This window comes from Callithrix jacchus, chromosome 5 (genome assembly GCF_049354715.1).
Source record: "Callithrix jacchus isolate 240 chromosome 5, calJac240_pri, whole genome shotgun sequence".
In the NCBI taxonomy this organism is placed as follows: Eukaryota; Metazoa; Chordata; class Mammalia; order Primates; family Cebidae; genus Callithrix; species Callithrix jacchus.
This window is the reverse complement of record NC_133506.1, coordinates 80,625,805-80,651,371: the sequence shown is the minus strand read 5'-3', so window position 1 is coordinate 80,651,371 and position 25,567 is coordinate 80,625,805. Positions and strand designations below refer to the sequence as shown.

At 38.0% G+C, this 25,567-nt stretch overlaps 1 long non-coding RNA gene across 1 annotated transcript; it reads left to right on the top strand.

Annotated features, from left to right (window-relative positions):
• Positions 1–283: 283 nt before the first annotated feature.
• On the top strand, positions 284–24,067 carry LOC118153729 (uncharacterized). Its single transcript, XR_004743239.3, has 3 exons — positions 284–562; positions 2,117–2,374; positions 19,725–24,067. It is a non-coding gene; the product is annotated as an uncharacterized LOC118153729 (long non-coding RNA).
• The last annotated feature ends 1,500 nt before the right edge of the window (positions 24,068–25,567 follow it).

Sequence of the window (25,567 nt, the reverse complement as noted above, 5' to 3'; positions counted from 1 at the left end):
GCTTCAATTTGGTCTAAGCCTTCACATTCTTCAATCATTATACTAAGTTTCTCAGTTTCACCTAGTTTCTTGGCAGCCTGAAAGATCTTTAAAATGGCATCCAGGATAGCCAGAATAATCCTGGTATCTTTTGCAGTTACAAGATTCATCAACGGTTTCTATTATGCCACAATGAACGAGGTGCACAATCTGTTCAACTGTTCCACCACTGGTATACTTGGTCACGGCCCATACAGCTTCCTTTTGTGTCTTAAACTCTGACTTAGAACATTGACAAGGAATGGGACTAATCCAAGAATTTGTTACTATGGTAACAAATGAGTCCCCAAACAACTCTCTGAATCTGGTCCTGATGGCCAGCTGGCAGCTTGAGCATTCTTAACGTGTAGTCTCAGCGGTAACACCCTTGAAGAATAGAGTGTGAGGGAGTCACTCTTGATTCCTTCTGACCGTAATTGGCAAATGCCGTTTATACTCACAGCCCATTGGCTAGAACTGATCACATATCCCCAATGTAACTGCAATGCAAGGGCATCTATGTAGGTGAGCCACGGAACATACAGTGAGTACACCCCATGAATATAAAATATTTGAATAATGTGAAAGTTATACCATGTTTCTGTATTAGAAGAGGTAATATTGTAACAATGCTAATTCTCTCCAATATAATCTATGGCTATAACATAATCCCAGACACAATACATAATAAAACAATTTCAGAGTTTCCTGGGAAGAATAAATGAACAAGTATAGACAAGAAAAGTTAGAAAATAAAAGGGGATAAGGCAAGGTTCTCCACTAATGTGTTAAATTTACTACAAAGCTTCAATAGCTAAAATAACTTGGTGGTACTTGCCCAAGAATGGATAACAAGATCATTGGAACAGAATGAAAAGTGTAAGAACAGACCAACAAATATATATGTATGGCACATCTAATACTGGCATGTTAAATCAGTATGGAAAAGAGTGATCATATGAAAAACAACGGAGGGATGTCAGAACCATTACTTAGGAGGAAAAATACTATGGCCATACCTCATGCCGTATGCCAAAATGTATTTTGGGCTCGTAAAATTTTTAAATGAGTTAATAGGAGAAAATATAGTTTTAGAAAGACAGTCTAAGCATGACTTAAGTCAGAGAATTCACGAGATAAAATCTCATGCATTTTTTAACCTAAAAATTCCATGTCCCAAATAACAAATCAAATTAAAAAGCAATCAAAAATGAGGTAAAAGCTGGGCATGGTGGTATGTGCCTGTAGTCCCAGCTACAAGGGAGGCTGAGGAAGCAGGATGGCTTGAGCCCAGGGGTTTGAGAAAACCTGGGTGAAATAGTGACACCCCAACTCTTAAAAAAAATGAGGAAAGAAATTGCATCCTATATGACAGACAAGGGGATACCACCATTAAAATGTAAACAGTCTTAGAGATACATAATAAATGCACAACATTACATGAACAGAAATGTAGTTATACTTTCAATAAACACAATAAAAACTTCAATATCATTAGTAATAAAAGAAATACAAATTTCAACAAAATGATGTAGTCTTCCACCTGTTGAATTTGCAAAGATTAAAAAGGACCCACTATTGTTAGGGTGCAGAATGATGGGGAGTATAAATCTGTTCACTCTTTTTGAAAGGTCGTTTGTATTAGAGGTCTCAAAGCACTCATCTTCGTGCATTCTCGTGAAAATTTGTCCTAAGGAAATAATAAATTTGTTGAAATAATTATCTATAAAAATATTCATCCAAGCTCAGTTTTAGGAGCAAAAATTTGAAAAATAACCTAAATGTTCAACGATAATTCTTAGTAATTATTAAATAATACCATATGTTTTGATTGAATAAATTGTTTTATATCCATATGTGGAAACATTGTAAATATTGTTGTAGATGTTATTTATAGGTAATAAATTTACATGGGCTATATTTGAATAAACAAAGCAAGTTATATACAGAATGATTCTATTTTGATTTTGAAGAGTTTGTGGACATTAAAATTTCTAGAAGCATCTATTTAAAATTCACAGTAATTACCTCTACATAGCAGAAATAAGGGAATTTTAAATCTTTTCTTATTGTATTTTTACAAATGTCATACCATCAGCATGTCTTACTTGATTAAAAACTGGAGAGAGTGAAGGAAAAAAAGTGTGGGATTCCTGGAATAACCACTGCCAAGATCTGAGGATGGATCAACAAAAGCAAATGGCTGTTTTGCCCTTATGGCTGCCTGAAAACACACACATATTTCAGAGATGGCTGCATATTTCGTGGTAGCTTTGTATTCCAAGGGCTGAGTTCTGCAAACAAACTGAGCAAAGTACAGCATGTGCCCCTTCAGGTGGTTTTTGGAGCTCATCAGGTACGAGTAACACTAACTCATTTATCTTTGGATGAATTTACTTGGAGCGCTGAGGTGTTGACAGAACCTAAGCTGAGAACAATGTTTATTTATATCTGCACAAAATAATTCATGTCTCTCTAAATCTAGGATTTTCTCCTAATTTGCTCACCATTTGCAAACATTTGCAGTTCTCCCCACTGGTGATCCCTGGTTTTGCTTGGCTGGGCTTGAGCAAATGAAAAGGAACATAAGACAGTGAATGGAGCTGAATGCTGTGATTCACACATGGAGAGGGAACACTTGCTTATGCTGACGTGTTGGAAATGCTGAAATCTCTAGACTTCTGTTTTGCATCTTCATGACAAATTGATATCTGCATTGTTTATATTAGAAGGTGTTTCAAACTGTGTAACTGTGTGTGTGTGTTTGTGTCTGTGGCCAGTTGGGTTGAGGCGGGACCTTCCTGATGCCCTGGCTAGGTGCTGAGCCATTTGTAACTATTGAATGTCTTTATGGCACATATAGGAGTTTCTGCCAGCCTCTGTTTATTATGAAAAATTTCAAATACATTAAAAGCAGAGAGGTTAGTATAATGACTCCTCCCTCACTGTCCTAATTTGAGTAGGTGCAACGGGCAGGCATAATTGCTTCAGCAATGATCAACTCATGACCAATTTTATTTTCCTTATAATTCCTACACTTGCTCATGGCAACTGTTAGACAGTACTAATGCCAGCAGATGGGGAGTTCAAGTTGAAAACTGTAGACCCTGGCATTTTATTGTGCATTGTGGGATGAGAAAGAATTAAGCAAAAGATTAGGGAGTCAAGTAGACCTAAACTGAATCAGGCTCAACTATTACTATTTGGTAGTTAATTTATTTTAGGGCACTTAACTTTTCTGAACTTGATTTGTAAAATAGAATTATAGAATGTAATTTGCAGAACAACTACATCAAACCCATGGTATACTTAAAGTACCAACAAATACCACTCTTTGAATCCAGCAGGTACTTAGTCACTGTTATTTTATTACTGTTACTGCTTCTTTGTCTAGAGTAGAAAATCTAAAGTATAGAAAGACAAAGTCCACCAGAGTATTAACATTTCCTGATAGACTGATAAATAGGAGTTACCCATTGGCCAAGGTCACAATGAGTGCCTTTTGAGAGTAAAAACTGTGCCCGAACGTTAGCTATAGTGTGAGGTGATGTTTTCTCAGTATAAAGGGTAAATGCATGTCCCTCTGCCCCAAATTTCACCAACCTTGGCCTGCACAGATGTGTGTGTGTGTGTGTGTGTGTGTGTGTGTGTGTGTGTAATTCCCCTATGAACCAGCCATTTATTTGGGTTAAGTTCTGTAGACACAAATCAGGTGATCATTTAGCTCTTATCAGTCGGTGTCTTTTAGTGTTTCAGCCTAAGTAGTCATCCATCTACCAAAGAAATAGAAAACAGATGGGAAGCAAGGATGCTAGGAAAGATAGGGAGACTGAGCAGCTGCTTCTCAGCATGGTTTGACCTACAGAGTGCATGAGGTGGGGTAGGGATGCCAGGAGGGTGAAGCTCTGGGTAACCATTTGGAAATGTGAGTCTCCCGGATGGTGTATGTGGAATAGAAAAAGTCACTGAGCCTGGGATCAAGAACAATGTGGATAAATGTCAACATGTGTTCCTGTCTGGTTGGGGTCTGTGTGAGCTCAGAGATGCCTTCCAGCTGAGAAACAAAAGAATTGTGTATTTTTAAAGAGGTCGATTAATTTATTTTTTATTATTTTTTTTAAATTTTATTTTATTGAGACAGTCTTGCTCTGTTGCTCAGGCTGGAGTGCAGTGGTGAAATCTCAGCTCACTACAACCTGTATCTCCCAAGTTCAAGTGATTATCCTGCCTCAGCCTCCCAAGTAGCTGGGATTACAAGCGGGTGCCACTACGCCCAGCTAATTTTTTTGTATTTTTACTAGAGACAGGGTTTTGCCATGTTAGCCAGGCTGGTCTCCCACTCCTGATTTCAAGTGATCTGGCTGTCTCAGCCTCCCATAGTGCTGGTACTACAGGTATGAGCCACTGCGCCTGGCCTTTCTTTCTTCCTTTCTTCCTTTCTTTTTTTTCCCCTAGATGAAGTCTTTTTTTTTTTGAGATGGAGTCTCGCTGTGTTACTCAGGCTGTAATGCAGTGGCACAATCTCTGGTCACTGCAACCTTTGCCTCCCACATTCAAGCAATTCTTCTGCCTCAGTTTCCCAAGTGGCTGAGACTATAGGTGCCTACTGCCAAACCTGGCTAAATTTTTATATTTGTAGTAAAGACAGGGTTTCACCGTGTTAGCCAGGATGGTCTCGATCTCCTGACCTCGTGATCTGCCCGCCTCCTAGAAGAAGTTTTGTTCTTGCTGCCTAGGCTGGAGTGCATTGGCAGAATCTCAGCTCACTGCAACCTCTGCCTTCTGGGTCCAAGCGATTCTCCTGCCCCAGCCTCCCAAGTAGCTGGGATTACAGGTGCCCGCCACCATGCCTGGCCACTTTTTCTATTTTTAATAAAGACAGAGTTTCACCATGTTGTCCAAGCTGGTCTCCAACTCCTGACCTCAGGCGTTCCGCCTGACTTGGCCTCCCAAAGTGCTGGGATTACAGGTGTGAGCCATGGTGCCTGGCTTATTTCTTATTTTTTAGGTTGACAAATAAAATTGTATATATTTATGATGTATACTATAGCATGATATTTTGAAATATACATACATCATGGAATGACTAAACCAAGCTAACTAACATGTGCATTCGCTCACATATTTATATTTTGTGGTGAGAACACTTAAAATCTACTACTCTTAGCAATTTTCATGTACAGAATGCATCGTTAATCATTGTAGTCACCATGTTGTACAGTAGATTTAAACTTATTCCTCCTGTCTAACTGAAATGTATCCTTTGGCCAACATCTTCCCAATCCCCCTCCCCACTGCCAATTACTTTCTCAATGACTCTTCCTAATTAATTTTTAAAAGATTTTACCTCCTAGTAACTGTGCTTGCCTCAGTCATTGAAGCACGCTGATCTGTGCTGTGCAGTGCTTCATGGGAAAGCCTACCTCTGCTCACCTGCACGGAGCACAGTTAGCCGTTAGCCTCCAGCTCCAGCACTTTTGGATCCAACTCAGCTTTTGAGCTGAGGCCACTATGAAGAAAGGCACCAGTCAGTGACCAAACATGACACATATCCTAGGGCCTGGCCATTTCTGCCCAATGTGAGCCTCCTCTTATGAGTCATCTTTGCTCTGAGGCTCCCGATCTGACTAAACTTTATAGCCCAGCATCAAAATCAGAGGCTCTCCCTGCTAAATCCTGCTTCTTCTCCTCCCTTTTTCATGAGTATCAGATCAGCATCATGGTCTGAAAGCTTTCTATGTAAATCTACATTAGAAACAAATGGAGTCTTGCTTTATTGCCCAGGCTGCAGTGCAGTGGTGCAATCTTGCCTCACTGCAGCCTCCGCCTCCTCGGTTCCAGTGATTCTCCTGCCTCAGCCTCCTGAGTAGCTGGGATTACAGGCTAATTTTTTGTATTTTTAGTAACAGACAAGGCTGTTGGCAAGGCTGGTGTTGCACTCCTGACATCAAGTGATCCACCTACCTCGGCCTCCCAAAGTGCTGGGACTATAAGCGTGAGCCACCCTGCCCAGCCAAAAGTATATCTTAGTTAGGAAATAAACTTTATAACATGTCCCAGCATGTCTTCATCACCATCCTCTTCACGTAATAACTAGGGAAAATTTTGTGTAAATACTGGTGAGCCAAAGAGAGTCCAGAAAGGGAGTGAAATAGGAAAATCATTGTCTCAATTTCTTTTTCATTCATCTCGCCTGGCCATTGCCTCATAGAGAAGATAACCAGAGATCTTTATTTACCATGCCTGTATTTATTTACTGGGCTGCTGCTTTTAAAATGTGTGGGTCAAGATATCTTATTTTGTTTTAAACATTTTTTCATACAGTTCACCTTACCTTCGCATTTGGACCCCCAAATAATGTGTTTCTTAAAAGTGGGAAGACAAACACATCGAGTTTCGATAACTTAAGGTATTTTAAACACTGAAAGAATAATCAGCACTTAATACTGATTATTATTTTACTAAGGAGTTGTAAAATATTTGTCCAATTAGAAAACGTTATCTGCTTAAAATGTAAGACTTAATGGTATCTCCATTATTATCGGAGAATTTTGAATTTGCTTATGAACTTCTTAAAGGCTAATTTTGAGAATCATGCCACTAAAAAAGAAACAGATAAATAAGAAATAAAAAGAAAATAACCCTTTTTCAAATGAACCACGTCATTTGCCAAGTTAAGCAAAGGAAAAAAAACAACATAGTGCTGTATTAGAAATCTCTTTCTTAAAAATAAACAGTGGTACAACCAGGGTAGAAGAAGGAAGTGTTAATAGGTGTGATTCTCAGGCTAGAAATGCAAGGAAGCAAGAAAAGTGTCTTACTTCCCCCTGTGACAGCTTATATTCTGTTCCAAACATCTAGTCTACCATGCTGGAAGAGACAAACTTAGTCAACTCCGGGTCCATTGCCTTTATCGTTGGTCTCTGCCCCTGTAAGTCCAGGTGCACTTAAATTATAAGAAGATGTGCATTTGTCAGAAGAGTGGAATGGGAGTCAGGTCAGGGGGTAATATGTGTTGATTACTTGGATTTGAGATATAATTTCTCCCCTGACCCCATCCAGCTATTCTCTTCATGTTTCCTCCCTGACCTTAAAGGTCCCTGTTGAGTTGTCCCTCTGTCTTTCTGTAAGGCCCCCTCAGGTGCAGTGGTTTATTTCCTACTCCTGCTCCCTTCTTGAGCACAGGAAACTGCACAAGGCTGAGGCCCTTATTGCCTAGAAAAGCCCCATGGAGTTGCTTCTGAAGGATCTTCATGGCTTCCCAGGAATCTGTGTGGGGACTGCAGATCATGTCATATAAATTTACCTCCTCTCCTTACTTCCCTTGGCCTAAACTGAGGTCAAGAAACAGAGCCTTTTCTTAGGAATCCTGCATAGGTTTCCACAAACACATATGGTGCCTTAGTGGCAATTAGCAAAGGACCCTAGATCTGGATGGTCCCAGCGGAAAATAATACCCCCTGTGGATGCATGTAGCTATGCAGGCTGGTTGGTGAGCAGAACCTTGTGCTAAGAGAAAGTCCTCCTTTTCTTGCTGGTGGTGGTTGTGGTGGGTAAGTTGAGAGTTGGAGCCTTGAGGATGGAATTGGCATCCTTCACCTAAAATCTCATTACTTCTCTAATCTCAAGGAAGAACATTTTTTCCAAAATTTATGTTTGAAAAATATAGGCATTTGAAACCCAATACCTAAAAAGAGATGTCTCTTTCCTTTCTTTTTTGCTAATACATCACTTCTCTGAGGCCAACAGCTGAGAGTCACCTGGCTGTTGCCTTAATGTGTGCATGTTGTAGGGGGAAGGGGAGATCACTGTTCATATCCTAGGCCTTAGAGGTAGTTGGAATTCTAATCTGGCAAAGAAAAAGGACACAAATATAAACTTTTCCCTTTTCCCTTCATCTGGGTCTGAACGGTTTGAAAGGGAATGCAAACAATCTTGGCAGATCCCATCTCAACTTTCAATGCAGGACAAACACAGATTCTCCCTGTGACAGGAGGAGCAAACAAGAAAATCAGCACTCACGCAGTCAATAGTTCAAAATGCGGGAACCAGATTATGCCATGGGCACAGAAGTGTCCTCATGGAGATGAGTAGCTGCGAGAAATGAGATGCACCTGGAAACCTAAGGCATTCTAGCAGCTTCTAGGAGTTGTTTATAAAATTGTAGCATATTTCATTTGTTTTTCATATATTTTATTGTAAACATAATTAACAATCTTGTTCTTTTCAGGAATTATAATTAGTTCCAGTGAGAGAGGAGTGAGTACCTGGCTGTGATTATACCAGATTTCGAGGGAGACTAGGCAGATTCTGTGAAACATTTATCCCTGTAAACTCAGCAGCATATATGTTTTTTTTTTTTTATAAATTCCAGTTGGCACTGGATTAGGTTCAAAGGAGTATGTAGATATCCTAATCTTTTATATATAATATAATCTTTTATATTTTAAAAGATTAAGAAAATAAAGCTTTCAAACCACTACCTATAAATCATCACTCCCAGCTTGTTATAGTACCTGTCCATAATGACATTAATGTGTTAACAAGTATGTTTTTACACAGACAATGGATGCTTGCATATTCTTTGGCTACATGATCCTGTAAAAATCATGCCCAGCTCCAGATCACAAGGTCAGGAGTTTGAGACTAGTATGACCAACACAGTAAAACCCTGACTCTACTAAAAAATACAAAACATTAGCTGGATATGGTGTTGTGCACCTGTAAACCCAGCTACTTGGGAGGCTGAGGCAGAAAAATTGCATGAACCCCGGAGGTGGAGGTTGCACTGAGCTGAGATCATGTCACTGCACTCCAGCCAGGTAACAGTGTGAGATTCTATCTCAAAAAAAAAAAAAAGAAAAGAAAAGAAAAATCATGATCAGCTCAAACTTCTGGTAGCATACTTAAGAGTTTGTATTAGTGTTTCTCATTCTTTAAATTGCATACGAGTCCTTGGGGAACATATTAAACACAGATTTTAACTCAGTAGGTCAGAGGTGGGGCTTTTAGATTTCTAACAAACTTCTGAGTGATATCAAGTCTCTTGGTTCATGGACCACACTTTTAGTAGCAGGGTTTCATGACTAGAAAATGGCCAACGGTACTGTGTGGGAGACTCCAGGTAATCTCAAATTGACCTCCTTCCCAATCTTCTCCACCCTAGTTTCAGTGGGCAAGACCTCTTATGGTGCCAGGAAGCAGTCTGTGGATCTCAGTTTATCAGCATGACCTGGATGGCTAGCGGGTCTGGGAAGGTGGTGTGTCAACACTGCTCTGAATTTATAAAGTAGATCCTGTGTCAGGCCTGTTGTGTGTCTGGGAGACCAGTGTGTTCAGGGCTTAGTTAATTTTGGTCATCACTGGGTCTAAAATATACACGGGCTGGACCAATCTCTGGTTAAGTTCATGTATCTGGGATGTGACCATTGCATCTAGTTTCTCATCTATTGAGTGTTTAACAAGTCCAGGCTATCAGTGTGTCCACTGTCTTCTGTCTCTCCAATTTGGTTGAAGTTTTGGGCTTTGCGTTTTTCCTGTACCATGTCATAGTTCTAAAAATGTAGGCAGCACTCAAAGTCAGGATTGCAGCCAAGGGGTATGCTTTGTAGGTGGCTTCAGTAGGCTGGTAGGTCTGTAGCCTGGCTACTTTGTAATAGGAGTCACCCTCAGCCTCTTTTTTTTTTCTCTCGTGTGTGTGTGTGTGTGTGTGTGTGTATGTGTGTAACAGAGAGAGAGAGAGAGAGGTCTTTTTATAGAGATTGATTATATAATTTCTTCTCCAAACTGGAATACCTTTGAACTGGAATACCTTTGAACTGGAATACCTTTGAACATATATTTTACTATTAATATGTGTGGCAGAACAACAGAGGTAAACAGATTTTTTCACCAGAATGAGTGTCCCTTTAATTTATATACAAATGTTTAAATTCAAAACCCTTTGGTTCATATTTTGAAAAAATATTGGATAGGTCATTGTTGCCCAGGCTGGAGTGCAATGACACAATCATGGCTCACTGCAGACTTGACCTCCCAGGATAAGTGATCCTCCCACCTCAGCCTCCCAGGTAGTTGAGAACACAGGTATGTGCCATCATGCCTGGCTATTTTTAAAAAACCTTTTTGTAGAGACGGGGTTTCACCATGTTGCCCAGGCTGGTCTCAAACTCCTGGGCTCAAGCAATCCACTGCCTTGGCTTCCCAAAGTCCTGGGATTACAGGGGTGAACCACTGCGCCTGGCCCTAGCCTCTTAAAAAGGGTATCTGCCTCTGCTCTCATTATTATCTATCCCTACTGCCACCTAAGGTAGTTCACTGATGGTGAGCCAGATGCTGGCCTGGGTTAAAGGGTTTTCCCTTTGACCGCCCCCGCTCAACACACACCCAATAAAACCAAGAAGCAAAGAAAGAAAGAAACAACTTTGTCCTACCTCTAGGCTCATGCATAGTAATAAAAAAGGAAAAACGCAGAATCTCCCCTGACCCCATCCTCAAACTCTGGGCATGTTTTTGCATCAGTGAAAGGGGGATAATGATAATAATGATAATTCTCACTTGTAGAGTTGTTGTGAAGGTTAAATAAACACCATGTTTGTAATGAATTGAGCTGTGTATGTAGGGCACAGAGTAAAACAAGAAAGAATAATTACCAATTTCTTTTCTCTATAAGAACTCTGTAGGGACACATATAAGAACAAGGCCCAAGGCCAGGTGCAGTGGCTCACACCTGTAATCCCAACACTCTGGGAGGCCGAGGCTGGTGGATCATCTTAGGTTTGGAGTTCGAGACCAACCTGACCAACATGGTAAACCCCCGCCTCTACTAAAAACACAAAAAAATTAGCCAGGCATGGTGGTGCATGCCTGTAATCCCAGCTAATCCGGAGGCTGAGGCAGGAGAATCACTTGAACCTGGGAGGCAGAAAAAAAAAAAAGAATAAGGCCCAGCTGAACCATAGAGAAATAATTCAGCTTTATCAATTTTTAGAGATTGATTATATAATTTCTTTTCCAAACTGGAATACCTTTGAACATTAAATATCATATATTTTACTATTAATATGTGTGGCAGAACAACAGAGGTAAACAGATTCCTTCACTAGAATGAATGTCCATTTAATTTATATATAAATGTTTCAATTAGAAAGCCTTTGGTTCATATTTTCAAAAAATATTGGAGAGGTCATTGTTTATTCATCAAAACAATCTGAGATAAGGAAACAATCAGGTAAAAAAAGCTAACAGTGAATTAGAAACTATCAATAAAATGCCAATAGAATCAGGGAACGTAAGACTAGAGAATATAGAAAGTTAAATCGGGGACTTGGAGAAGTTCAGCAAGTCTTTCCAGATCTCAAAGACAGGATAACTGAAGAAAATCATTCTAAAAATATAAAAAATGGTGCTGAACAACTGAACGTTCGTATGAAAAAAAAGAGAATCTAGACGCAGATCTTACACTTTTCACAAAAATTAACTCAAAGGAATTGTAGACTTAAGTGTACAATACAAAACTATTAAATTCTGAGAATAAGACACAGGTTAAAATGCAAGTAACCTTAAGTTTGAGAATGAATTTTTAGATATAACACCAAAAACATGATTCATATAAGAAAACAAAAGATAAGTTGGAGCTCATTAAAATTAAAAGCTTCTTCTTTGCAAAAGACAGTTAAAAGGATGGAAAGATAAGTCACACAACAGGAGAAAATCCTTGCAAAATGCAAATCAGACAAAAACTGGTATTGAACATATATAAAGAACTCTTAAAACTCAACAATCAGCAAACAAATAATCCAATTTAAAAAGTGGACAAAAGATCTGAACAAACACCTCACCAAAGAAAATATACAGATGGCAAATGAGCATATAAAAAAAATCACACTATATGTCACTGTGGAACTGCAAATTAAAACCACAGTGCAACACCCCTACACACCTATTTGAATGACCAAATCCAAAACACTGACAACACCAAATGCTGGCAAGAATGTGGAGCAACAGGAACTCTCATTCATTGTTGATGGGAAAGCCAAAATGCACAACCACTTTGGAAGAAAATTTGACAGTTTCTTATAAAACTAAACATACTTTTTACCATATGATGTGGCAATCATGCTCCTTAATATTTATCCAAATGAATTAAAAACTTATGTCTACAAAAAAACCTGTACACAAATGTTTATAGCAACTTTATCCATAATTGCCATAATTTGGGAGCAACCAAGATGCCCTTAAATAGATAAATGGATAAATGAACTGTAATATATCCATAAAATGGAGTAGTATTGAGCAATAAAAAGATATGATTTATCAAACTATGAAAAGACAGTAAAGAAACATATGCATATTGCTAACCTGACAAAGCTACTGACATGATACCAAATATATGACATTCTAGAAAAATTGTGGAGACAGTAAGAAGATCAGCGGTTGCTAGGGGTTTGAGGTAAAAGAGAGGGATGAAGAAGTAAGCACAGAGAATTTTTAAGACATTGAAACTCATTCTGTAGGATACTGTAACGACGGATATGTCCTTGTACATTTAAGACTCATAGACAACATAACACAGAGTGAACCCTAGGGTAAACTATAAACTTTAGTTGATATTAATGTACTGATAGTGGTTTATTGATTGTAATCAATGGGCCACACTGCACCAGATGTTAATATTAGGGAAAATTAAAAGGAGGAAAAGAGGGACATATGAGAACTCTCTGCACTTTTCATTCCTTTTTTTCCTGTAAATCTAAAATGGCTAAAAAGGGGGAAAAAAAGTCTATTAGTTTACACACACACACACACAAAGAGAGAGAGAGAGAGAGAGAGAGAGAAAAGGGATTGCCTGAAGAGAAAATGAGGAGATCTTATATATACAAAAAAAATATTTCCAGGTGGAAAAACCAAGCAGGCAAAGAGAAGCAATAATGAAAGAACTTAACACATAATTTTCTTTTAACAGGAGAAGGACTTAGATATTTAAATAAAAGAAAAATTAACATCAGAAAAATTTAATAAAAATAACTGAATTTGAATATAATGAAAAAAATAGATAAACATTGTTTTCACCACAAAAATAAATGCCTGAAAAAAGGAAACAATTTCAGTATAATTTTGCTGGAAAGAATATGACCCAAGTATTTTACATTAAACCAGTATTGTTTTATGTGCAAATGCAACAGAGACATTCACAGATAAACTTTGGGACTCAGAAAATATACCCATCTAAGTTCATTCTGAAAAAAAAATTATCTGAAAACTTCCTGCTCATTAGAAATATAGCTAAGAATTCAAGAATATAAAAATGCTGAATAAAAGAAATGATGATGAATCTTGAAAGCAGGAAAAAATAGCTAAGATTTAAATAATCATTATTACCATAATCAAGAAACAATATAAACTAATTCTTGAAAGAGACTGTATATAACAAAACATCTTCACATATTCATATTAGAAGTTACAAAAATTTCACTAAAATCCTAATCTTGGAAATTATGCCAGCAAAAAAATGCAATAAAACTTGAAAGTTTTGACCCAAATATACAAACATAAAAATTAAGCCCACTTGGCAATTCAAAATTTTTCTAAATAACACAGGGCAAAGATTAGAAAGTAATGACAATTTCAAAATTACATACCATAATTAACAGAAGGTGGATTAAGCTGTACTACAAGGTAAGTTCATTACCTTAGGTACAATAAGAATCACTGAAATAAGATTGCAACCCAACTCATATTTTAGAATTCTCTACTGTTTATTTAGCTATGACTAATTAATGAGAACAAGCTTGTTTTACCTTTTCTTATTTGCTGTGTAGATTTTTCTGAAAGATGCTAGATTTTTCTTGGATGCTTATGGCTATTCTTGTTATTGCTCAAGTTAGAATCCAGAAGAACCTTGCTTAGATGTTGGTTTTCAAGTGCTGACGTGCTAGTACACGTGAGGACCTCTGACATCCTTACTGGCACTTATTATGGATACACCATCTGAAACTGAGGCTTAATGAAAAGTTTGCAGCTTTGCTTCTCCTAGTTCTCTGGGTAATATTTTTATGGAATATGCATTTTAGGTAAAGAAATGGGGATGAGCTGGGAGGGAGCAAGCGAAGGACGCTTTTTACTTGATGCAACTTAATAAACTATATAATTATTTGATACGTATTCATTGGAACCGAGTTTGAAAAATCACACCATCAACTCACTTTCATGTATCATGATGATGTAATATTGTTTTCTGAGATCTGCAGACCGTGCTTCTCTCTTTTACATTACGTTGAGCCACAGAGAGGCCAGAATGTAGGGGAGGGGTGGTGAGGTGGTGGGAAGACTCTTACTTTAGGGATGTCAACAAAGGCAACTAGAATTTCATTGTTGCATTATTAACAAATCAAAAGAGGACACAAGCCCATCTGTTAAAAGAAAACAGTATAAATATTAGCAGTACGAACTTGTTCTAGGAACTAAATGTTCTTTTTTTTTTGAGACAGGGTCTTGCAGTGTCACCCAGGCTGGAGTGCAATGGCATGATCAAAGCTCACTGCAGCCTTGACCTCTCAGGCTTAACTGATTCTCTCATCTCAGCCTCCCAAGTAGCTGAAACTACAGGTGCCTGTCACCATGCCTGGCTAAATGCAACCTAGTCTATTCAGAGCTAGGTTGCATTTACATTGATTGATTCATTTATCATTTATTCCTTGTATTAGTCTGAGTTCTCCAGAGAAATAGAACCAATAAGATATATATATATAGAGAGATATATGAGAAGAGATTTATTAGGAAATTTTTTTTTATAGAGACAGAGTTTTGTTATGTTGCAAAATTTGGTCCAATCAGAAAAAATTTGAGACTGATCTGGTCTCCCACTCTGGCCTCCAAAAGCGCTGGGATTACAGGTTTGAGCCATCATGCCTGGCCTAAATTTATTTAAATGTGTCAACTAATAGTTTCAAAAAGAGTCACAACAGGTTTTATTTGATTATATACCATAAATAGTCATGGAAGCTTCATATTAGTATATCTTATAAAGAAGGGGGACTATTGTGCACTTTGGTATTTTGAATGAAAAATTATATGATATTGTATCTAACTTTTTACTGTGATTGTTTCCAGAATGTGTTCAAAAATCTTTATCTCCTGTATTTACAAAGGAGTTATCAAATATTAGAAGCGTATAAAACCAATAGTTTTATCACAAAGTTTTATGGGCTGTGTTATAACTTCATCACTTTTATGTGGGAAATGCTTTGAATATAAATTTGTTTTCTCACATTTAAGAAAGCCCTGTCGAGCAAAATTAAGTGTATAATGCATTTGTTACTGAATAAATCTGAGTAATTTCTATTAAAAGACAAAAGGACTTCTGCTGATAAAAGGTTTTTTGTTTCTTTTTGAGATGGAGTTTCACTCTTGTCCCCCAGGCTGCGGTGCAATGATGCGATCTCAGCTCACAGCAACCTCCATCTCTCTGGTTTAAGTGATTCTCCTGCCTCAGCCTCCTGGGTAGCTGGGATTACAGGCATGCACCACCACGCCTGGCTAATCTTTGTATTTTTAGTAGGGACAGGGTTTCACCATGTTGGCCAGGCTGGTCTCAATCTCCTGACATCAGGAGATCTGCCTGCCTCGGCCTCCCAAAGTGTTAGGATTATAGGAGTGAGCCACCACACCCGGCCTGATAAAAGTTCTTGAAAATCAGAATTATCTTGTTTACCTTCAGTCTATTCAGACCTAGGTTGCATTTACATGAGCATTTTCACTCATTGATTGATTGAATCATTCATTTATTCATATACTCCTTGTATTAGTCTGGGTTATCCAGAGAAACAGAACCAATAGGTTATATATGTAGAGAGATATATAAGAAGGGATTATCAGGGAAATTGACCCATGAGATTATGGAAGCCAAGAAGTCCCACGATACATCATCTGCAAGTTGGAGAACCAGGAAAGTCAATGTTGTAAATTAGTCTGAGTCCAAAGTCCTGCAAACCAGGGAAGCCAATTCTGTAATTTTCAGTCTGAAGTAAAAAGCCTAAGAAGGAGGTGGGGGCCACTGGTGTAAGTTCCAGAGTCCAAATTTCCAAGAACTTGGAGCTCTAATATCTATGCGCACGAGAAGATAGATATCCTGGCTCTAGAAGAGAGAATGAATGCATTAGTCCTCCACTGTATTATTCTTCCCAGGCCCTCAGTGGATTGGATGATGCCCACCACATTGGTGATCTTCTTTACTCAGTTCATGGATTCGAATGCTGATCTCTTCCAGAAACAACCTCACAGACACATCCAGAAATAATCTTTTTACTAGTTATCTAGATATTCCCAACCCAGTCAAGTTGACACATAAAATCAACTGTCACATTTCTTTACCAATGCAGTCAATTGGTTAATTAAATGCTACACAGTAATCTCCTTAAGAGTTGGAAGCATGTTGTGTTCTTTGTATATACTCAGGTATTAACAAAAGCCTAGCACTTAATAAGCACTGCTACATACACATATAAGCAGTGGGATACATGCAGTGCCATGATTAGGGCTAAATCCAAGCGTGTGAGAACATGCTGGAGAAATAACTAAAAGAGTCTTTGAGGGATAACACTGAGGGAAGCTGAAGGAACATAACAGAAGTCCACACACAAGTAGGGATTATGCAAGTGAGGGGGCAGGAAAGGGATGAGGGCAATAGAGAAAGGTATAAGAGCCTGGAGGCACATCTGGAGCTACAGGAGGAGTCCCTAATGGCTGGGCTGCAGGATGGAAAGTAGGTGGGGAAGGAGGGAAGAAATGAATTTGTAAAAGAAAGCAGGATTCAGATCCTAAAGGGTTTTCTATGTTTAACAATTTAGCTTTTATCCTCATAGCAATCGAGAGCCATTGAAGGGTTCTAAATAGGAAAGCAATATGATCATATTTACTTTCTTTCTTTCTTTCTTTTTCTTTTCTTTCTTTCTTTTGTTTGTTTTTTTTTTTTGATGCATTCTCACTCTGTTGTGAGTGCAGTGGCACAATATCAGCTTACTGCAAACTCTGCCTCCTGGGTTCAAGTGATTCTGCTGCCTCAGCCTCCCAAGTAGCTGGACTACAGGCACCCACCACCACACCTGGCTAATTTTTGTATTTTTAGTAGAGATGGGGTTTTACCATGCTGGCCAGGCTGGTCTCGAACTCCTGACCTCAGGTGATCCACTCTCCTCAACCTCCCAAAGTGCTGGGATTACAGGTGTGAGCCACCATACCCAGCCAGATCAGATTTATTTTCAAGAGACCATTCTGCATGCAGAATGAAAAACGAATTTAAAATAAGGCAGGAATCGTGACAGGAAAACTAGTTAGAATGCTGCTAAAACAATCGAAGATTAGAGATACTAGTGGCATCAACAAGATTGCAGGCATTGGACATGGAGAGACGTGAACGGGTTAGATGATTCTGGGAGAATCAACAGGGACTGGAATGGATTGGATAAAAGGGGGTGCAGAAGAGGGAGGAGTCAAAGATGGAGCCCATGTTCCTGGTGTGGACCGTGGTGTAGAATGTGGTTCTGCTCGTCAAGGAGAGGGAACACTGGAGGGATGAAATCTTGGTAGATGAAGAGAGAGAAGACAATGCCCTCTGTTTTAGGCAAGACTTTGCAATTCGAGGTGACTGTGGACTGTGGGCTATTTAAATGGTGGTTTCTACCCAGCAGTTGGATGCGCATATCTCAAGTGGGCTGGAATAAAGCCATGACAGTGAATGAGATCACCACGGGTGCCAGAACAGAGACCAGCATGGAAAAGAATGTTTACAGAACAGTCAGCAGAAGAAAAGCCCAGAGACAGAAGAATGTGTTAAACGATACCACGATAACATAATCAGCAAAACCCAGAAACTGGAAAGCTCTGCAGAATGAACAAACCGTTGCAGAAGGCAGGACCTTTAGATTATATGACAATTAACATAAAAACCAAATGCAAGGCATGGATCTTGTTTAAACAAACTATTTTTTAAAAAAGTTTATGAGTAACTGGGGACATTTAAATTTGATGAGGCACTATTTTTCATTTTTTAAGGTATGATAAGGATATTGTGGTTATGTTTTTTACAAACATGGTATCACTTAAAGATACATAAAGAAATATTTACAGATAAAATGATGTAATGTCTGGGATTTACTTCAAAATAATCATGTGGGAGCAGTTGCTGGGGGAGTGATTATGGTATAGATGAAACAAGAATGGCCATGAGTTGATCATTATTGAAGCTGGTTGATTAGTACATGAGGATTCACTGAACTATTTCCTCTACTTTTTGTTGATATTTGACATTTTTCACAATCATAGTTAAAAAATACAAAAGAGAACCTATGCACCCCCCAAGGACAAATTCATGCAATACAGCATTTTAACCAAATGAAATCTTAGGCAGAAAATGTCGGCTGGGTGCAGTGGCTCATGCCTGTAATCCTAGCACTTTGGGAGGCCAAGGCTGGCAGATTGCCTGAGCACAGGAGTTCGAGACCAGCCTGGGCAACATGGTGAAACCCCGTCTCTACTAAAACACAAAAAATTAGCTGGGCTTGGCTGCGTGCGTCTGCAGTCCTAGCTACACGGGAGGCTGCGGCAGGAAAATCGCTTGAACCCAGGAGGCGGAGGTTGCAGTGAGCCCAGATGGCGCCACTGCACTCCAGCCTGGGCAACAGAGCGAGATTTTATCTCCAAAAAATAAGAAAGAAAATGTCTCCAAAGTACAGGTTGAAGGACAGCTGTTATATAGACAAGCTTGGAAACCCAAGGTCCACACTCACTTCCTAGTAACCTCTTTGGCCTGCCTCTTAGCTTCCCAGAACTGTAGTTCTTTCTTAAAACACATCTGGTAAACAAACTGACAAGTGGGTAATGAGTAGCAGCATTGCCAATAAAGTCAAGCACCTTGCCTGAATTTCTTAAAAGTAGGTTCTATACCCAGTATTCACTCTGCAAACATCATCAGTTTCTCTGGAGAAAAACACATTGTATTTTCTGTCACACAGAAGATAATTTATTAAAAGCATTTTACATTTAAAAAGTTTAATTTAGGTGATGGGGTAAATTAAAATGCCTAGAAAAAATGAAAATGTACTGTCAAGATATTCAGAGTGTTTTTGTATGCTCTGCATCCTACGGTTGTATCTCATGTAACCAAGATACGTTAGTCCAAACTAAAATATCAACACGGTGCAATACTATGAACTGAACCACAGGGTTTATCTGGGGTTCCTCAGCCTTTCCACAATCTTTCTTAATGTCCTTGTTCTACTCTAGGATTCAGTCCAGCATACACCACATTGCACTACGTTATCCCATCTCTTCAGTCACCTCCAATATGGGACAACTTCATTTCTTGTCTTTCATGACCTTGACACTTAAACAGGCTTATTAAAAAAATCAGTGGAGGAATCCTCTCCTCCCAGATTGCAGGATTCTGTGAGAAGTGGAGAGCAGATACCGCTTACAGTGATATGGTTTGGATTCCTGTACCACCCAAATCTCATGTTCTATTGTAACCTCAACTTTGGAGGTGGGGCCTGATGGGAGGTGGTTGGATCATGGGTGCAGTTTCTCATGAAAGGTTTTGCACCGGCCACTGGGTACAGTTCTCATTGACAGTGAGTGAATGAGTTACCCTGAGATCTGGTTTTTTAAAAGTGTGTGGCATCTTCTCACTCTCTCTTTTCCTCCTTCTCCAGGCCTGTGAAGTGCCTCGCTCCCACTTTGCTTTCTGCTATGATTGGAAACTTCCTGCGCACCCCGTTCCCAGAAGCAGAAGCTGCTATGCTTCCTGTACAGCTTGAAGAACTGAACCGTGAGCCAGTTAACATTTTTTCTTTATAAATTACCCAGTCTTAGGTATTCCTATATAGCAATGCAGGAATTGACTCATACAGACAGTAATCTTTCTGATGAAGAGAATGTTTTAGAAATTGAAACACCCTCTTGTCACTTGATACTGGAAAGTGGGAGAAATGGGGAGATGCTCAAAGAGTATAAACTTTCAGTTATAAGATGCGTAAGCTCTGGGGATCTAATGTACAGCATGGTGATTATAGTTAATAATCTGTTTACATGAAGATTGTTAAGAGAGCAGATTTTTAGTGTCCTCATCTCTTTCTTTTTCTCTCATACACACATGTAAGTATGGGTGGTAATGGATGTGTTAATTAATTTGTGGTAATCACACAATGTATATGCATATCAAATCATCACATTGTATCCCTTAAATATGTTTAATATTTTGGCAATTAAATATTTTAAAATAAAAACAAAGCCAGGGCTGCTAAATCACTCACACTATAGAAGTCACAACACACAAAACAAACCTGACTTAGCTCATGGGAGCTACTACATTATTTGTTGATGCATTTGCTTTATGGCCTAGAATGGAATTTTAATAAACATATGCTCCGGTAGACACACTCAGAACCAGTATTGCATATCTGGGTTGCTGCTTTCCTGCCAAGCCTTAGCACTCTTCACCTCCCTCAGGGCCCCCAGGAAGGCAGAATGCACACATCACTACTTAAAGTCTTTCTTGCCTTGGGTGCTTTCTCCACAAATACCAACATATATATGTCAAGTATGAGCAGGTAAACCCGCTCTCTGCCATCTCTCTTAGCTTTATTTTCATCCACAGACATAAAGATAAACCATCCAATTGGAAATCACCATACTCTAATGCAAATACACTGAAATACTTAGCAGAGTCTAAATTCATGAGTCTATGATTGTTCTGTTTCAAAAGAAGGACCAATCTCATGAATTTAAAGATTTGCCTTACATATTAGGACCCAGTGATTTTTGTGTGGTGAGGGATTCTAACATTTGATACATTATGATATGACTGTACAATTTATTACTTGGTTGATAATAGGTGTCATCCTTTAAAGTGGGACCACTTTAAAACTGACGTGTGATTTAGAATTTTTACTGTCAATGTTCGCCTCACTTGTATTATAAACTTCTTGTATTTAAGGATTGTGTATTTTGTACCTTTTTTTTTTGTATCCCTATACTCTCTCAGTCTTTGCCTTATCATGGAGCTCAGAAAAGTCCTATACATAGGAAATCTTTAATAAAAGATTTTCTTTAAGTACTGTGGGACTAGATTATTCTGAACACATGGGTTCAAACCAGTTTAAAGCAGCTAGATGTATTTTTGTTAGCTCCTTATCTATCCTAAGATTTTTTTTCTTTTATTGTACTTTGGGCTCTGGGGTACATGTGCACATCCTGCATCCTGCAGAATTGTTGCATAGGTACATACAAGCCATGTTGGTTCGCTGTCTTAAATCTCTCACTAAATTACTTGCTTTATACGTTTTAGTGTGAGTATGCTATCAGGATGATTTGACTGCAAACAACAGAAAAATCAAACAAAAATAGCCTAAACCAAAAAGAAGAATGATTATTTCACATTCCAAGAAGTTTTGGAGGTGAATGGTTAAATGGCTAATTAGTTTAGAAGCTCAACAATATCACCCAGCACCCATTTTCACTATGGCTAAAGCCCTGGATCCCTCAGGCATGCACCATGGCAGCAGCAGTTGCAGTAAAGACACCCTTACACCACAATGCTCCATGACCAGAGAGAGGTCTCCTTTCTCCTGCCCCTTTCCAGAGGTTCCGTGGAAGACTTCCTTTCACCTCCCGTTTTTCATTCCTAAAGCAGTCCCTGGCAACAGGGATCGATTTATCACAATGGGTGCAGAGCAATTAAGATTCACCACTAGGTGAGTACTTCGGAAAACACTTGGCCACCCAGTATATAAACAAATCTGGTACTCTTGTCAAGAAAGAGGTGAGTAATTCCCAGCAGCCAATAGTGTCTGCGACAAGTGAAATATCTCACCAGAGAAAACTGAGTAGGTACTACATGATTGTGTGTTTTCTCTGTTTTCTGCCTTTGCCTTTTCCATTTGGTAAGACTCCCCCATGTTCCTCTTTGTGGCTCTTCCCTGGATTTGTTCAGATACAGGTGGCAATATGCCAGAAAGGTATGACCCCAGTCCTAGGAGTCAAATTCGTGATGAGCCTTGCATAGTCAGGACAATCCCAATTCCATTTGCCAGTGAATCATTTAGGGAGCTCCATGTGACTCAGTTCTAGTCACCAAGGTGGAAGAGAAATTCTCTTGAGGGACACCTGGGAAAGATTTTTCTGCCTGATAAAACAGGAAGTAAGCAAGGGTTCTGCTACCCCATTGGCTTTTTGCCTTTGAACTTGGCTGTGGGAAGACATGATGCTTAGAGTTGCTGCAGCTATCTCTGACCTTGGGCAAAACAACCCAATACGCAGGAGGGCAGAACAAGCAGCAAGAAGAATCCTGAGTCTTGTGGATGTTGTTGAGCAGCTGAACCAACCCTACGACTGCTTCCCTCCAGACTCCTTAGCTTTGCAAACCATGAAGCTCTATTGTTTAAGCCAGGCGTGGATGGCTATTGTCACTTGCCATTGAAAGCACCAGGACAGAGTCCTCTTTCTAGAAACAGAGCCACAAAACCTTTATTATGGTAAATGCACATAAAGAATATAAAAGTTTTCTTTATATTTCTCTTTAAAGTAATAGCTGAAGTCTGCCTCAGGTAAAAAGACAAATAGAAAACATAAATGTATATATAATTCAAGAACAATAAATATTCATTTTAAAATGAATAAATGTTCTGTAGGATACTGTGGCAGTTTTCTCAGGGAATATATTTTTCTAATACTTATATCAACTAACAGTATTTGTGTGGCACCTCCAGGACCTCTGTGTTTAAGTCCTCCCTGGAAACTGCATTTCTCCACATTGTTCTGCTACTTTGGATCTCAGATGTGCCTAAAAAGAAATACTTTTAACTTCTCTGGTTTTTTTTTTTTCAAATGTTAACATAAAACTTGCAGTTGTAACATGCTTATTTATAGCTAGCTGTCAAGCATTTGTTCAAAAACATGTTTCTATAATATCTTCATCTTACAATCATTCAATCCATAATACAGTTTAAACATTTTTCCATAATAATTCAGACTATTCATGTTTTTACACAAAACACTTTGATATATGAACTATCTGAAACACACATCAAAATCCAGAAAGTTATATGATATCAATAGCCATATACTAAAATACACCCAACAATGAACAATGTTTTCATATTAAACTCAAATTTAATACATGTTAATATGTAGGGATATTTACCTACAGATAAAGCTGTAGATTTCTCTCTATCCTTCCCCCATACTTCTCAGAGGTAACCATTGTCTTGATGATGATGTTGATGACAGCAACAATGATGATGATAATGACGGTAATAAAAACTGCAAATTTACTATATGCCAGGCAGAATTCTAAGCACTTTACATACATTAAACTCCTTAAATGCCTACCGCAGACATATGACATTAATACTATTATTATCCCTCATTTTATAGATGAGGGGTTGAGAAAAAATTGGCTAAGCAGCTTGGTCAAGGCCACACAGCTGATGTGCCAGGATTCCAATTCAGGGAATCTGGCCATGGAGACCTTTGCTGTATCCCATTGCTATATGGATATTGCTGTGTATCATTATATACTTTCTCAAAACATGTATGCGTCCATAAAAAACTATACATAGGATTTGTCCATTTTGCAAAAAGTATATAATTTTATAATATTTCTGGGGTCTTTTTCCAGTTATTTTGGTATTATGAGCAATGTTGCAATAAATAGTCTTGAATGTAGCTCCTTGTGCACTTACTCTCTGGCAAACATCTAGAAGCCAAATTTCTGCTTGGTAGATTACTCATATTAATATATATATATTTTTTTTAGTTATTCCAAAATTGCTCTTCAAAGAAGTTGTACCAATTTGCAGTCCTGCCAGCACTGTGTAAGGTTTTTCATCTCCCAGTGACTCCATCTATTCTTGGTATCATTGGGTTCACTGATTTTTGCCAATCTAATTGGTATGAGGTGGTATTTGATTATTGTTCTTATTTGGACTTTTCTTTGATTGCTAAAGAGGTAAGAGCATCTTTTCATATGTTTATTATCTATTTATGCTTATTTCGTTCTTGGATTATGCTTATTTCATTTTGTCTGATTTTAAAAGAATTAGATTATATTCTGATGATATAAAGTCTGTTATATAGGCTGATGTCATCAAGATATTCTTCTATATATTCTTTTTAAATTTTACTTTTCACATTTAGGTGACTTTGTGTATGCTGTGAAGTAGTACCCAATTTTACCCTCTTCCATATAAATAGTTAGATCTATCTTTTTCTATACGGTGATGTCTCAGCATCATTTATTAAATACTCTCATTTTTTGCCCAGTGATTTGTGATGTCATCTCTGTTATATTCCAAATTTACATATCTAAGTGGTTCTATTTTTACACTCTCTATTCCCTGTGGCAATATCACATTGTTTAGGGTAGTTTTACATGATAATGTAGTATCAATATTCAAAAGGATAACCACCTCGCTTTGTTTACTTTTCCTCCCTCTCTGCCTCCTTCTCCTCCTTATTTGCAATTGTCTAGCCTATTCTTGAGTTTTATTCTTTCATATGCACTTAAGAATCATCTTGTCAAGTTTTTTCCTACTGAAATTTTTGGTGAAATTGTACTGAATTTATAGGTAAATTTGGGAAAAATGATCATCTTTAAAGTACCGAACCCACCCACCCATTAATATAGTAAATTCTTTCTCTCTTCCCTCAACAAGTTTTGTTGCTTTCTCAAAAACAATCTCACATACCATTTTTTAGATTTATTTATGGATATCTTAAAGTTTTAATGATTTGGTTAATAATGTCCTTTAAAAAACACACTTTAAAAATAACCTGATTTTTGTATATTGATTTCTAGCAAGCATACTGAACTTTATTAGTATTAATATTTAATCATTAATTCTCTTGCATATTCTATATATACACACATATATATACACATATTCTATATATACACATATATACACATACACATATATATCTGTATCTATCTACATATATTGAATCGAATATATCAATCTATTATATTTTCTCCTTTTTCTTAATCTTTTGCTTTTTGTGTCTCTTGTGCTTTTTAAAGATTGAATATATTACCATACAATACACAGATATTATTTACTTTAGTTAGCTTTCATAATTATATAACCTTACGTAATTAACACCCTCAATCAGAATATAGAATACTTCAATCACCTCATGCTTCCTTGCAGTCCATTCCCAGCTCTGAGCAACCAACAATATTTTTTTCTGCTACCAATCAACTTGTTTTTCTTGTCCTTGAGCTTTATATAAATAGAATAATAACATATATACTATTTTGAAACTGGTTGCTTTTGCATGCCATAATGTCCTTTTGAGATTCATTTATGTTGTTGCCTGTATTAGTAACCCATTCTTTGTTTTACGATTGAATAGTATTCCATGGTGTGGAATAACTCAGTGTGTTGACTGGTTCTCCTATTGATAGACATTTGGGTTGTTTAGAGGTTTGAGCTCTTAGGAATAAGGCTGCTGTAAACATTTTAATATTTTAACTTTTTCTTTTATTTTCATGTTA